This window comes from Podarcis gaigeae (assembly GCF_964106915.1).
Source record: "Podarcis gaigeae genome assembly, chromosome: 1".
Taxonomy (NCBI): Eukaryota; Metazoa; Chordata; class Lepidosauria; order Squamata; family Lacertidae; genus Podarcis; species Podarcis gaigeae.
The window spans coordinates 101,226,502-101,238,696 of NC_139678.1; the positions used below are offsets into that span (position 1 = coordinate 101,226,502).

The 12,195-nt window shown below is 42.4% G+C and overlaps 1 long non-coding RNA gene across 1 annotated transcript in view; it reads right to left on the reverse strand.

The window, feature by feature from the left end:
- Positions 1 to 8,690: 8,690 nt before the first annotated feature.
- Positions 8,691 to 12,195, reverse strand: part of LOC310833708 — a 28,140-nt gene continuing 24,635 nt past the window's right edge. Inside the window, exon 3 of the long non-coding RNA XR_014558890.1 lies at positions 8,691 to 8,843. This is a non-coding gene — a long non-coding RNA (uncharacterized lncRNA). The remainder of the gene's footprint in view (positions 8,844 to 12,195) is intronic.

Sequence of the window (12,195 nt, forward strand, 5' to 3'; positions counted from 1 at the left end):
TCCAAGAGGTGATGCTGAGAGGCACTTGTTTATGATACTTTGTCTATTGGGTTCCCATAGGAGTCTAGATTGTTCCCATTGTGTTCAATTTGTCCTCCATTGTACATGCATGTACATCCACAGCTTTGTAGACTCTGGGTACTTCCTCCTTTCCAGGGTCCTGAATCATATGTAAGGGAAACACATGTTCAAATGAAATACTTGAAGGTGTGAAGGTCAAAAAGACCAGTGGGTACAACCTTGATCAGTTAACCCACATGCTTATTTATAACCAAACAGAAAGCTTTAATACACGCAAACATACACTTGGACATGCAGCATTTCTTCAATTGTTCTTTGGATCGCTACCAAAGTCACTCAAGCTGATATATATTTATATTGCACTGTTTTGTCCCAGTGGAAAGCTCACAAAGCATCAGTTGGATTTAAGGTTTTTGTAAGAGAGAAGGCAAAACTGATATGTAAATTTTCATTGAACTCTGGAGATATGAATGTGGAGGAATGCCAATCTGAACTGTCTTGTTGAACTCTGGAGCAGTTGAAGTGGGAGACACAACACCAGGTGTTTAAATCTAGCCAAAACTAGATAGATGCTTCAGAAACTGGCATTTCACTGAATGCACCCTGACTCTTATTTTGCCAGATTTAAGAGGATGTAATTCAAACTTTTGTTTTCATTGCCAGTTGAGTCATTGAGCTAGATAAGCATTAATCTGTCCCGATAAGGCTATTGATATGTGGAGCGAAGCCATATACATTATGTGTAAATCTTGGAGCGTTAGTCTTGTCAAATCCCAGCTGAATTCTTTGATTCTCTAATGAGCGATTCCTTGAATTTTGCTTCACATATACCATATAGTTGCCTGCATAAGTATACTGAAATGGTTAATATTTTCTTTTCCAAACAAATATGGTTCGGCAAGGGGGGGGGGGAAGATGTGATGTTTAAAGAACTTTTATGTGGGTGCCACTCTTACGAAGTCTTCTAGGTCACATGTTTGCTTTTTTAAACATTTGGTAAAAGAAATAAGTGTCATGGGAATGGACCCAGTCCATCTGGAATTAGCAGATTCCTCCCTGTTCAATTATCCCTGCATTATGAACCAGCTCACTTGCACAAGTATTTTTATTTTCTTTATGCATAAATATTGGAAAGGCATTAGGCAGAGAATGGAAGGGAGGTAAGCTTGTTTCCGATTCCAGCACAAGGGAGGAGACATGCCAGCTGCCTTGTTTGCTCTTTGTCATGATAGTTAATGCAATTCCTGTCTTAGAATGGCCTGATATTTCTGCTCACTTTCTTTGTTCCACTTAATGTTAGGGAAAGTTATTTTCAAACTTTCTATCTCCTGGGAATCCATACTGACTTTTCCACTGAGACTTCCCTATAGGTTGCAGAGAATTCTGGGAAGCTCTCATATACTGTACAGTACATAGTTCATTAAGAGTGCTGATGAGTCCTACTGATTATCCCTGTAGTGGTGAGGTAGCTGAGAGAACACTCTAGAAGACCCACCCACATTCTCTACAGTAGTCTGCAGCACCCCTAGGGTTAGGTTAAAATGGTTTGACTGAACTATTTTGGCCCTAAATGGCTCCTGAAAAGGAATGGGGATTCCTTGTTTAGTGTGTTATCTGAACTGAGGCACTGTTTAGGTCTCTGTTTTCAAACAGTTGTCCGAGGAACCTGGGGTTCTTCAGAAGTCTATCAGAAGCAAGAAGAACAGTTTAAGATGGATACACTTACCTTTAAGACAACTGGCCTACCACAACCTGTCTCTCTCTGCAATGAGAAGCATCAGGAAAGGACTGGATCCAAGCGAGCTTTCCTCTTTTGCTGCCCAGCTTGGAGGTGGCAAAGTGAAATGGCAAAATGAGGATGACTATTTCAGCTAATGGAAGGGTTTGTGCAGAAGAGAAATAGCCAAAACACTTGAGAGGGTACTTATCTTGCACATGTGTGCAGGATAGAGCATGGCCAGGTGCCATTTGTTTCTCAGAAGGCTTCAGCTTGATGTACTATAGGGTCCATCACCTTTTGGATGGAAAATGGGGGGCCAGCGGGTTGTTTTTGCTCTCTCAGTGCAAAAGAATAGGCTTTTTACATTTGGGCTACTTGAAAAACAATTGCATGACCAGCCACAGAGCCCTCCGCCCCGGCGCGCTGAACCCAAGCGGGTGAAATAACTGGACATGGCAACGGTCTAGGATTCAATTTGGCCACAACTTTATTGATTTCAGATGTAAGAGGCCTTGGCATAGGCATTGGGCATATATCCCTCTCAGTCCCCCCCCCCCGCCTGGGGGGCTGGAACATAACAGGGTATATTTGGGGTCACAAAACACAGGTTGATGTGGATGGTCCCCAACACTGAGGGAAGCTCTATGGCCCACTACTGGCTCTTTTGGAAAGAGATTTCCCTCCAGACCCCTCTAACAGGCTACCCTGTTATCGTCGCCGCAGAGAAAGTGGGGATGGGTGAGTCACCACTTCACTGTACCCTGATCAGATGAAAGACTATGGGATTCCGCCCAAGACCTAAACTGCAAAAGTTGTGACTAGTGCTATGGGAAAGGCAAATCCTGTAGTTCAGGGGAAATTCTTTCCTGGTTCCTGAATACAGCAACTGTCCAAAGACCACAGCAAAGCCCTCCTAGCTGAAAAGAAAAAAATGGTTAGGCACAAGGCAACAGCAGTGGAAGGGTGGGTGACACTCCTGGCTGACTGGGCTGTGGAGTGCAGGGTCAGCCCGGCTATATAGGAGGCAGGTGGACCTGAGTGAAGACCGCTCCCCTCAAACCTGCTCACCAGGCCATGCCCCCAGGCCGCCGCAGATTGGCCCATTCAAATGGCAGGGTGTGGCGGGAACCCCCATGGGTCTCCATGAAACCAAGATGCTGCAGTGCAAAGCAGGTTGCCTGTTATATGTTTAGAAGAACAAACCATGGTGTGGGTTCTAAACTATAGTTAGAACATATCTGATAAGGTGTCTATACCGACTTCACATCAGCATGAAACTTCACATCAATTAACTTTATAAAAAAAAAATACAAATTGTGGTGCCAATTAATAGTACAGACCTTGCTTTGTTTAAGCCCTGTTCTGAAGTTTGGTTACTCGGCTCCAACTTGACCCCGTAGGTTTGTCAGAAAATATTGGGTTAAATAAATACTGGGTTAAAAGTTTATGCAGATGGACATTTCTGCAGGTGCAGTGTATCACTACCTCATCCCTGTAAAAGTTTAATTTTTGCTGAGGGAAAGCAGGCGAGCAAGGAAAGGGAAGCAAGATTTCTACCTTTCTTCTTCCCTGATGCACTGTTAACTACAATGCGTAAGATACTCAGGCCCAACAACCTGTCCTTCCGCTTCAAGTAGATTTATGGAAAGGCCAGTGCTTCCTCAATTACTTTTTAAAAAACCATTTTATTTCACACTGTCAGTTTTTGGAGGTCCCAGCTCCTTGCTTCTTTCAGGAGTACCAGCTGCACATCCTTCTCCATCTTCCTGTCAGCCTGGCCACACCTACTTTCCCACCACCAGTTCCCTTTAAGAGAGAACTTCTGCCTTCCTCGGGTTTCTCTCTTGCCCCCTTCCTCCTTTCCATAAATCCCTCTGAGGTTTATAAGCCATCAGCAAGAGGTGGGAAACCTGAAGCCTCCCATGAGCTCTAGTCTAAACCAGCTTTCGGCCTGTCCAGTCTGGTTGAGCTACTTGTGATTAAGTAGCAAGTCTAGAAGTTTCATCCTCACACAAATATTTCTATAAAATTATTGCACACCTGCACTAATATTGGATCAACTATTGGGCAAGGGAAATGTGTGCAGCTTATATGCTTGTAAATCTAAACTTATGCTTAGGCCCCCACTCATGGATATTGATTTGCAGATATGTGGCACTCCTGCTGTGACTGTGGTATCACAATGGAAAGGTGAGATAAAGAGGAGCATTGACACGATTGCTCCTAAATCCTCTCTCTGGCAATGTGGAACCCAGAGTGCACCTTGCTTTTCTGGGGAGCTTCAGGTGATGAAACAATTCAGATTATGCAACTGGCAAAAATCTTGAACGGAAGCCAACCAAATGCAAGTTTAGAAAACACACAGTAGCTATGGTGGCTACTGTATGACAGTTGCGGTGGTGAAGAGAGCTGCCTTCATTACCATCATCATGACCTCTCGGAGCTGTTGGGCAGAGCTTTCTAGAGTGGTTAAGGAATTAGTGAGCCCTGGTTCACAGTGTAGAACACCAGAGCTCTCTAGTTGTTGGGACAAGCTTTCAAGGAAGATAAGGCCAGTCATTTTCACTTCAGCTGTTACAGCAGTTAGCAGTTTCTGAAGAGGCACCAAGAGTAGCATGTTGTTTGGAAGGGATAAGGCACTAGACTAGAAGGAGTGCAACCTACAACTTGCTCTCTTGACCCTTGCCCACCCTGGCTTTTAAAACCTAGCTATAGTGGTCGCAATTATGGGGGTACACTGCATATTCAAGAGCACTACTCTGGACCCTGAGGTGTGTCAAAATAACCACCCAATCACTACTGTCCCCCTTTTGAGGCTGGGTGCTTCAAAGGATGGTGGCCATTCATCCTCAGGTGTGCTTGGATAAAATAGGTTATTGAAGCCTGGGTTTGGCACAGAGACAACCAGGAAAGAAACAGGAGGATCGGGACCCTCTTGATTCTCCTGGATCTCTCAGTGGCTTTTAATACTATTAACCATGATACCTCCCTGCAGCAACTCTTTGGGTTGGGAATTGGAGACATAGAGTTTGTTATTGTGGTTCCACTCCTACCTGCCCGACTGTTTCCGGGCACTGGCATTGGATGACTTCTGCTCAGTCCTTTGTCAATTGTGATGTGGGTTCCTGAAAGGTTTTACCTTGTCCTCAATGCTATTGGGAATCTACATGAAGCCATTGGGTGGGGAGGGATAACAGAAGACTTGGGGCTCAGGGCCATCCAAATGCTGAACAGAGGAGGTAGTTTTGATTGTCTTTTGGAAGCAAGGAAGTAAGGTATGCAGACTCACTATTTCACCCAACAGGGAAATGGTGCTGACCGAGCCTTGCATATGGGTGAGGCATATGCAGTACAAGCATGAAGAGATACTGTACTTTGTTTAGCACCCTTTTATGTGTACAGGGCCTGATCTGAAAGGAGAACTACATGGAGAAGCCTGTACATCTCTATAGAGTGAAATAAACATTTAATGAGAGCTCGGATTTGTTCATCATGTTGCTGGGAGCCCAGGTATTGCTATATTGTGTTATGCCCATTTTCTGTAATCTCTCCCCCCCCCCCAATTACTTGTTTTAATATTGGAAATATATACATAGTGATGCTTTTTTAAAAAAACTTTTACAAGTTATAGTATTCCTCTGCTGTTGTTTCCTTTTATTTATTGCATTACTGTACTGTGGTTAGAGCCACTACTGACTGGTGAGATGACCAAGTTGTCATTTTTAATTAGCTTTATGGGTGTGTGTTTTTTCCAAAGGCTAATTACTGTACTTTTTTAAAATCAAGATTACTTGATTGCCAATGACAAGGGTGCCATGGTTACACATCTTAGAGAATTCCCCAACTACAGAGTTATATGAATCCAACTTCCCTCTGGATCTTTGCACAGTAAATCCTTGGGGGGCAGGGAGGAGGGTAGTTAAGAAAAATACATATTGACAAATGCTATCAGCAAAAGTGAAATCACCTATCGTACAACCTCATGTATCTTAATCACCCATAGGACATCCAAAGCATCAAGATCGTCAGAAGGTCCATGGTGTTTCCTAAACTCCCACCAATATTTGGTGTCAGATAGCAGGGAGGCAAGTAGGAATTTCATACAACAGCTGCTTGGCTAATGGAAATTCTGTTTTTCCACTTCCTCTATTTTTATGAACATTAGCAATACCTCTTTTACTTGCAGATTAGTTGCAATTAAGGCTGCAGCCCTATGGGCAGTTATTTGGGAGTAAATCTCATTTAACTCAGTAGAAGCTTCTTCCAATTATTGTTATTATTAATTATGACTTGGAGCCTACTAGGTTTCTGCAAATGGAAGGGCTCCTCCTGTTTGTGGATGGAACTGGGATTTATTGCAGGATCCCTCTGGCAGAAGGAAGTCAATGTTTGCCAATTGCCCCACATCCCTTCTTATGCTTCTCTAGTGGGTCCCCCCTTCAGAGAAGATTGGGGGGCCAGGCAAGGGCTGAAGAGGGAAGTCACAGCCTTCCACTGGCAGGAGCATTGTATCAACAGAACTTCCCCCTAGTGGATGCTCCTGCCAGGAGGCTCCCAGTCTATGTATTAAGGGTGGTGCTGTGGTCTAAACCACTGAGCCTCTTGGGCTTGCCAATTGGAAGGTTGGCGGTTTGAATCCCCATGATGGGGTGAGCTCCCATTGCTCTGCCCCAGCTTCTGCCAACCTAGCAGTTTGAAAGCATGCCAGTGCAAGTAGATAAATAGGTACCGCTGTGGCAGGAAGATAAGTGGCGTTTCCATGCTCTCTGGTTTCTGTCACAGTGTTCCGTCGTACCAGAAGTGATTTAGTCATGCTGGCCACATGACTCGGAAAGCTGTCTGTGGACAAATGCCAACTCCTTCGGCCTGAAGCGAGATGAGCGCCGCAACCCCATAGTCGCCTTTGACTGGACTTAACTGTCCAGAGGTCCTTTACCCTTTTTTACCTATTCTATGTATTCAGCACCATCAATGGGCATAGTGCTATGCAAACTGTAAGAGGGCAGGTTTCTGTCCTGAGGAGCTTGCAATCTACATTTCAACATTGAGGGGTTAGAAGAAGGAGAGTAAAGTAGAGGCAGGAGAAAACAGGGAAAGAAAATGCATACTTTTTGTTTAAGCAATACATACTTAGGGCATGGTTCCAGAGAGATATAGGAACTCAGAGCTTATAATTGAAAGAGTCAATTTTGAGGACAGATTTGATTTGAGGCAATTTAATTTCCAAGTAAACATGCACAGGAATGTACTATAGAATTCACTTGTAGGGGAAAGCATTGTTTAGTAACACTTGGGAGGACTAGACTAAGGATACGTTGTCAGAGTACTTTAACAAGTGTTGAAAAGTATAAGTTTTGTCTACAGACACACACACACACACACACACACACGTATATTGAAAAGGCTTGTGTGTGTGATTGAAGTGGTATATAAAGTAGGAAACATCCATTTAAAATGTGGCCAGCAATCCCTGTATCTTTATATCCTAGTCAAGAAATCCCCAGTTGTAGTAGTAGTAGTAGTAGTAGTAGTAGTAGTAGTAGTAATAGAGTTTATTGACAGACACAATCAAGTTACACATTATTGGACAGTGATCACTTTTTTGTCCTAGAGAAACATAAACTGGCCTGTTGGATTATGGTTGCTCTCATGATAAATGATAGTAGGGAACAGGGTGGTCTAATTAAGACTTAGCATTTGAACACGTGTCATACAGTGTGGAGTGATGTCACCATGGACACATGGCTAATTAAAACCCAAGTCTGTGTAAACTTGTAGACAACTTCTAAATGAAACTGCCATCTAACTCTAATTAAACTTTCCATGACAAACACCATTACAAAAAATTATTGAGGTCAGGGGTAGCTAGAAAAGTTATATGGAAGATGTGAATGCACAGCAAATACAATACCTTTGCTTCCTTTGCAGGAAACCAAGGATCACGTGTCTTTGAGAACTAAAAGCCATAGAGTTGCGAACGTCAACATTCTTCCAGCGAGACGGTGATGGGAAAATAAATTGCAACTGCATTTTTGACATGTTTAATGCATACAGTTTATACACAGGAAATCTTCACTATACTCCCGTTCTGTAAGCAACACATAAATAACATGTCAGTAGTGTGCTAAGCCTGAATTCTCTCAGGAGTTCATCCTGAAAGAGGAAAATTCAAAATGATTTACCGTCTACATCTGCAGTCCTCGCAGCTTCATCGGTTTCTACTATTGGCAGTGGCGGCAGGGGAGGCTGAGGCATAAAACAGCTCTTTAACAATCTCACTGAAGAGATATATGGTGAGCCTATGGATGAGGCTAGCCTATCACAAGAAGAAGGAAGGGAAAGCATGTGGTGAAATTGGTTCAGGCACCAATACTGTCTTCTCTTACTCCATTCTTTTGCTTGCATCTCTGGGTCTTCTGCCATGCTCCCCCCTGTTCCTGAAAAAGCTTTCCCATCACTTCTGTTTGTCAATCCCACTCTCTTGTGGTGAAATTAATGAGATGAAGGCATTAGAATGTTACTTATATTCTCTCTCTCTCTCTCTCTCTCTCTCTCTCACACACACACACACACGTGTGTCACCTCAATACTGCAAACACTCATATCCAGATTAGAGTACTGTACTCCATGTGAAATTGCCTTTGAAGACAATTCAAAAATTTCAACTGGTACATAAATATGGCCACTTAATTGCTCTTTTGGGGACAGATGGTAGGATCATATTGTGATAATGTAGCAGTTGCACTGGTTACCAGTATATTTTCAGGCCCCATTCAAAGAGTAGCAAACCATGAAAATTGTTGAGATTTTGTTGTTGTTGTTTCTGTTGCTTTTTCCATTGTGTTACCGCCGGTTTCCCCCTGACATTTTGCCGGTTTGCAGAAATTCCCGTCTTACGCCATTTTTACATCTGAAAACCCGGACATGTCAGGATTTTCCTTGATGTATGGCACTCGGGTCTTGCTTGAAGGCTTCCCATATGCATCTGGTTGGATAATTGAAAGCAGGATGCTAGGCTGGATGGGCCTTTGACCTGATCCAACAGAGCTCTTATGGATTCTTATGGATCACCTTCATCCATGTGTCCATGCATATTGTCCTGCTGTTAAGAGCAGAAGGACCGGTAAACAATAGAGACAAGTCCTTTCTAGTTGTGGTACCTATTTTAATGGAATCCCCTCCCAAGGACTATGTGGCTGGTCAAAAAGGCATTGAAGGCTATCTGTTTTAGCTGGGGTTTAATATATATATATATATATATATATATATATATAATGCTTTAGATTTTTAATCTGCTGGTTGTTTCATTTGTGGCAATGTACACACATCCAAGTCTAAAAAGAGGCACAAAATGAAGTTGATTAATCTGTTGTTATTCCCTGTTGGCTGGCATTGAGACTGGTGTTTGGATGTGACATTATTGAATTATACTTTTATTTCAGTATACCACCTTGAAAGGGCATTGCCATGTAAGGTGGCAGATCTTTTAAATATATGCATGAGAACAAAAATAGTGATGGTGGTGCCAAGTTATGAGGAGCCTTTGAGAATGATGGACCACCTCCTCCTCACTGTTGCTGCTGTCCTTTAGCTCCATCTCCCAATCCACACAGCACTCCAGATGGGACAGAGCAAGGGGAGTGAAGGTTCTGCTCATTTCAATTGCTTACAAGTGACAAATGAACTGGCAGCAGGACAAGGAGGCTGACCCCTGATGCCATCCCTTGGATGGAAAATGAAAAACTATTAATACACAACTGCAGTCATTGATTAGGCTGTGTTCACAAGCAAAGAGCCAGTTCATGTCCTGAAGAAGTGTACAGTACCTGTGGTCCTTCTGGAACTGTACCTGATAATAGCGGAGGCTTGCAAGTATTTGAATGCTTCCCCACATTAAAAACACAGAAACAGTTTGATATACAGTCAAACCTTAGTTGTCAAACTTAATCCATTCTGGAAGTCCATTCAGCTTCCAAAATATTAGACAACTGAGGTGCGACTTCTGATTGGCTGCAGGAGCTTCCTGCACTAAAGTGGTAGCCGCGTTGGACGTTCAACTTCTGAAAAACATTCAAAAACCAGAACACTTCTGGGTTTTCAGCGTTCGGGAGCCGAAACATATGGTAACGGAGGCGTTCAGGAGCCGAGGTTTGACTGTAACCCTCCTCGCCGATATGCTAACTTTCCATGGGCAGGGAGTTTGTGTTATGCAAAAAGCATTTGGCCATATCTCCCCTGCAATTTGAGGTGGTGCAATCACAGCAGAACCATGTCACTTTGTATATTTTCAAAGTAGAAAAGCTATATACAAATATTTTCAATAAAATAAATGATTACTATGTTTTCTGAATGTATAGACTCAAGTTCACAAAAAATCACGTTATCCATATATGTGCAGTTATCACTTGATACCATGATTGTGTGAAATTTGAGTCAGTCATCACACCACATGATGAATTGTCATGAACAATTTCAATTACACTTCAGTAAATTGCCTAATACTTGAAGGTGAAACCCATGTGCAGATATTTTTTTGAGACAGTACTCACCAGTATAGAACAGTACTAGAACAGCATGGCAGCCATTTTGTGCTGGAACCCACAGCACTATTATCAATATATGAGTATTGGCATATGTTTTTTTACCAAACAAAGCACTGCCCATGTGACAAGTTTGGCTACATTTCATCATATGGTGGCCATTATATAAATTCCAAGTGTGAATTCGCCTTGACAATGGCATGTTGGTTATTAAGTGTTGGCTCAACAAAGCTGTGCTTTCTGCACTTCTAGTCTAATTCTTAACAACTCCACAGTACAATTGGAACACATATCAGGTATAAATAAATGATTCTGCATTCCTTCCTGATAACATATTCCCATGCAGAGCTCAAAATTAGAGGGAATATGAAGTGTTCTATTAATTGCATGAATGTTGATTTGTTAAAATTGTGCACTAATTGGCAAGATCTGTGTGTGGTAGGCTTCCTCAATATGTGTTAGATTATATTAACGTAACCTTATGTCCTGGATATCAGACATTAAGCATTTTGTAAGAGTAATTGTTAAGCTGCGTATAATTGGCTGATGCAGATTACCAGTATAAACCAAAAGTGACAAGATGGAGGTGTAGCAGGAATCGCTTCAGCAAGAGGTAGAGCTGACGTGAAGGAACGGAAGTGTAATTTTCAGTCAAATCCCGCTCTTTTCACAGGGCCTTGACATTATGCACTTAATAAGGGTGTATGAAGATGTTGGATAAAAAAGAACCCCCCAAAAAACCTAGTACTGGAGGACAATTTTAATTGTTTAAATTTCTGATCCATAGACACCACTCTGTAGTCTTGAAGGAGTTCAAGAAATTAAAATTGTGTGTGTGTGTGTGTTGCTTATTCCTCCTTGACAGATGTCTCCACCCCTCCCTACACCTCAGATTTGTTTATCAAAAAATATAGTGTCTGGCTCTATGCATGCTTATTCAGTAAAGGCAACAATGGATAAAAAAGGGAAGGGAAGTACAGTGGTACCTGGTTTAAGAGCAGTCCAGTTTAAGAACAATTCAGTTTACAAACTCTGCAAAACTGGAAATAGTGTCCTGGTCTGAGAACTTTACCTCAGTCTAAGGACGAAATTCGAACAGTGAAAGGGCACCGGCAGCGGGAGGCCTCGTTAGGGAAAGCACGTCTTGGTTTAAGAACGGTTTCGGTTTGAGAGCGGACTTCCGGAATGGATTAAGTTCATAAACCAAGTTACCACTGTAGTAAGGAAGCTTTAAACACTGAAGGATTTGGGTTTAATTATTAGTGGCCACTCTCATGTTGTTGTAAATCAAGGAGGAGGCGGGTCTTATGATCCCCTCCAGTTATTGCCAGACTACAACTCCAGCCATTCCATTGGCCATACAGACTGGGGCTGTTGGCAGCTGAAGTCCAACAACATACCCAGGGTAGTAGACACCCTATCCATGAGTCACTCGTTTTTGTGTGATGTCTACTTTGGGCTGAAGTCAACTACTTTCCTATGTGTCCATTTACAGACCTTGAATGAATCAAACTAGATGTATATGTGAATATGCCCCCATCCCACTCTGTAATCTCTCTGTGTGTGCAAGTACACACTCTTTGTCCTTATTTTCATTCATTTATTTCACTGAAGAAACTGAATGCCGTAAAAGCAGGCAAAGAGAAAGAAGGTCTGTGGAGGAGGCAGGAAGCAGGTACCAAAGAGCATGATTCAAATGTTTCTCATTTCTGTACTTCATGCAAAAAAAAGTTTAACCTCTGTCAAAAGCTTTAATAAAATATAAATAACAAAGAAGAGCTTTAAGCGGAGAATGTTGAGACAACAGCAGTGTAATTTAGAAAACCCCATCAAACTTGGTCGTCCTGAAAACTGCAGCAAATATAGTAGAAAGCCAGATCCACCCCCCCTTTGCAAGCATCCCATATGTTGACA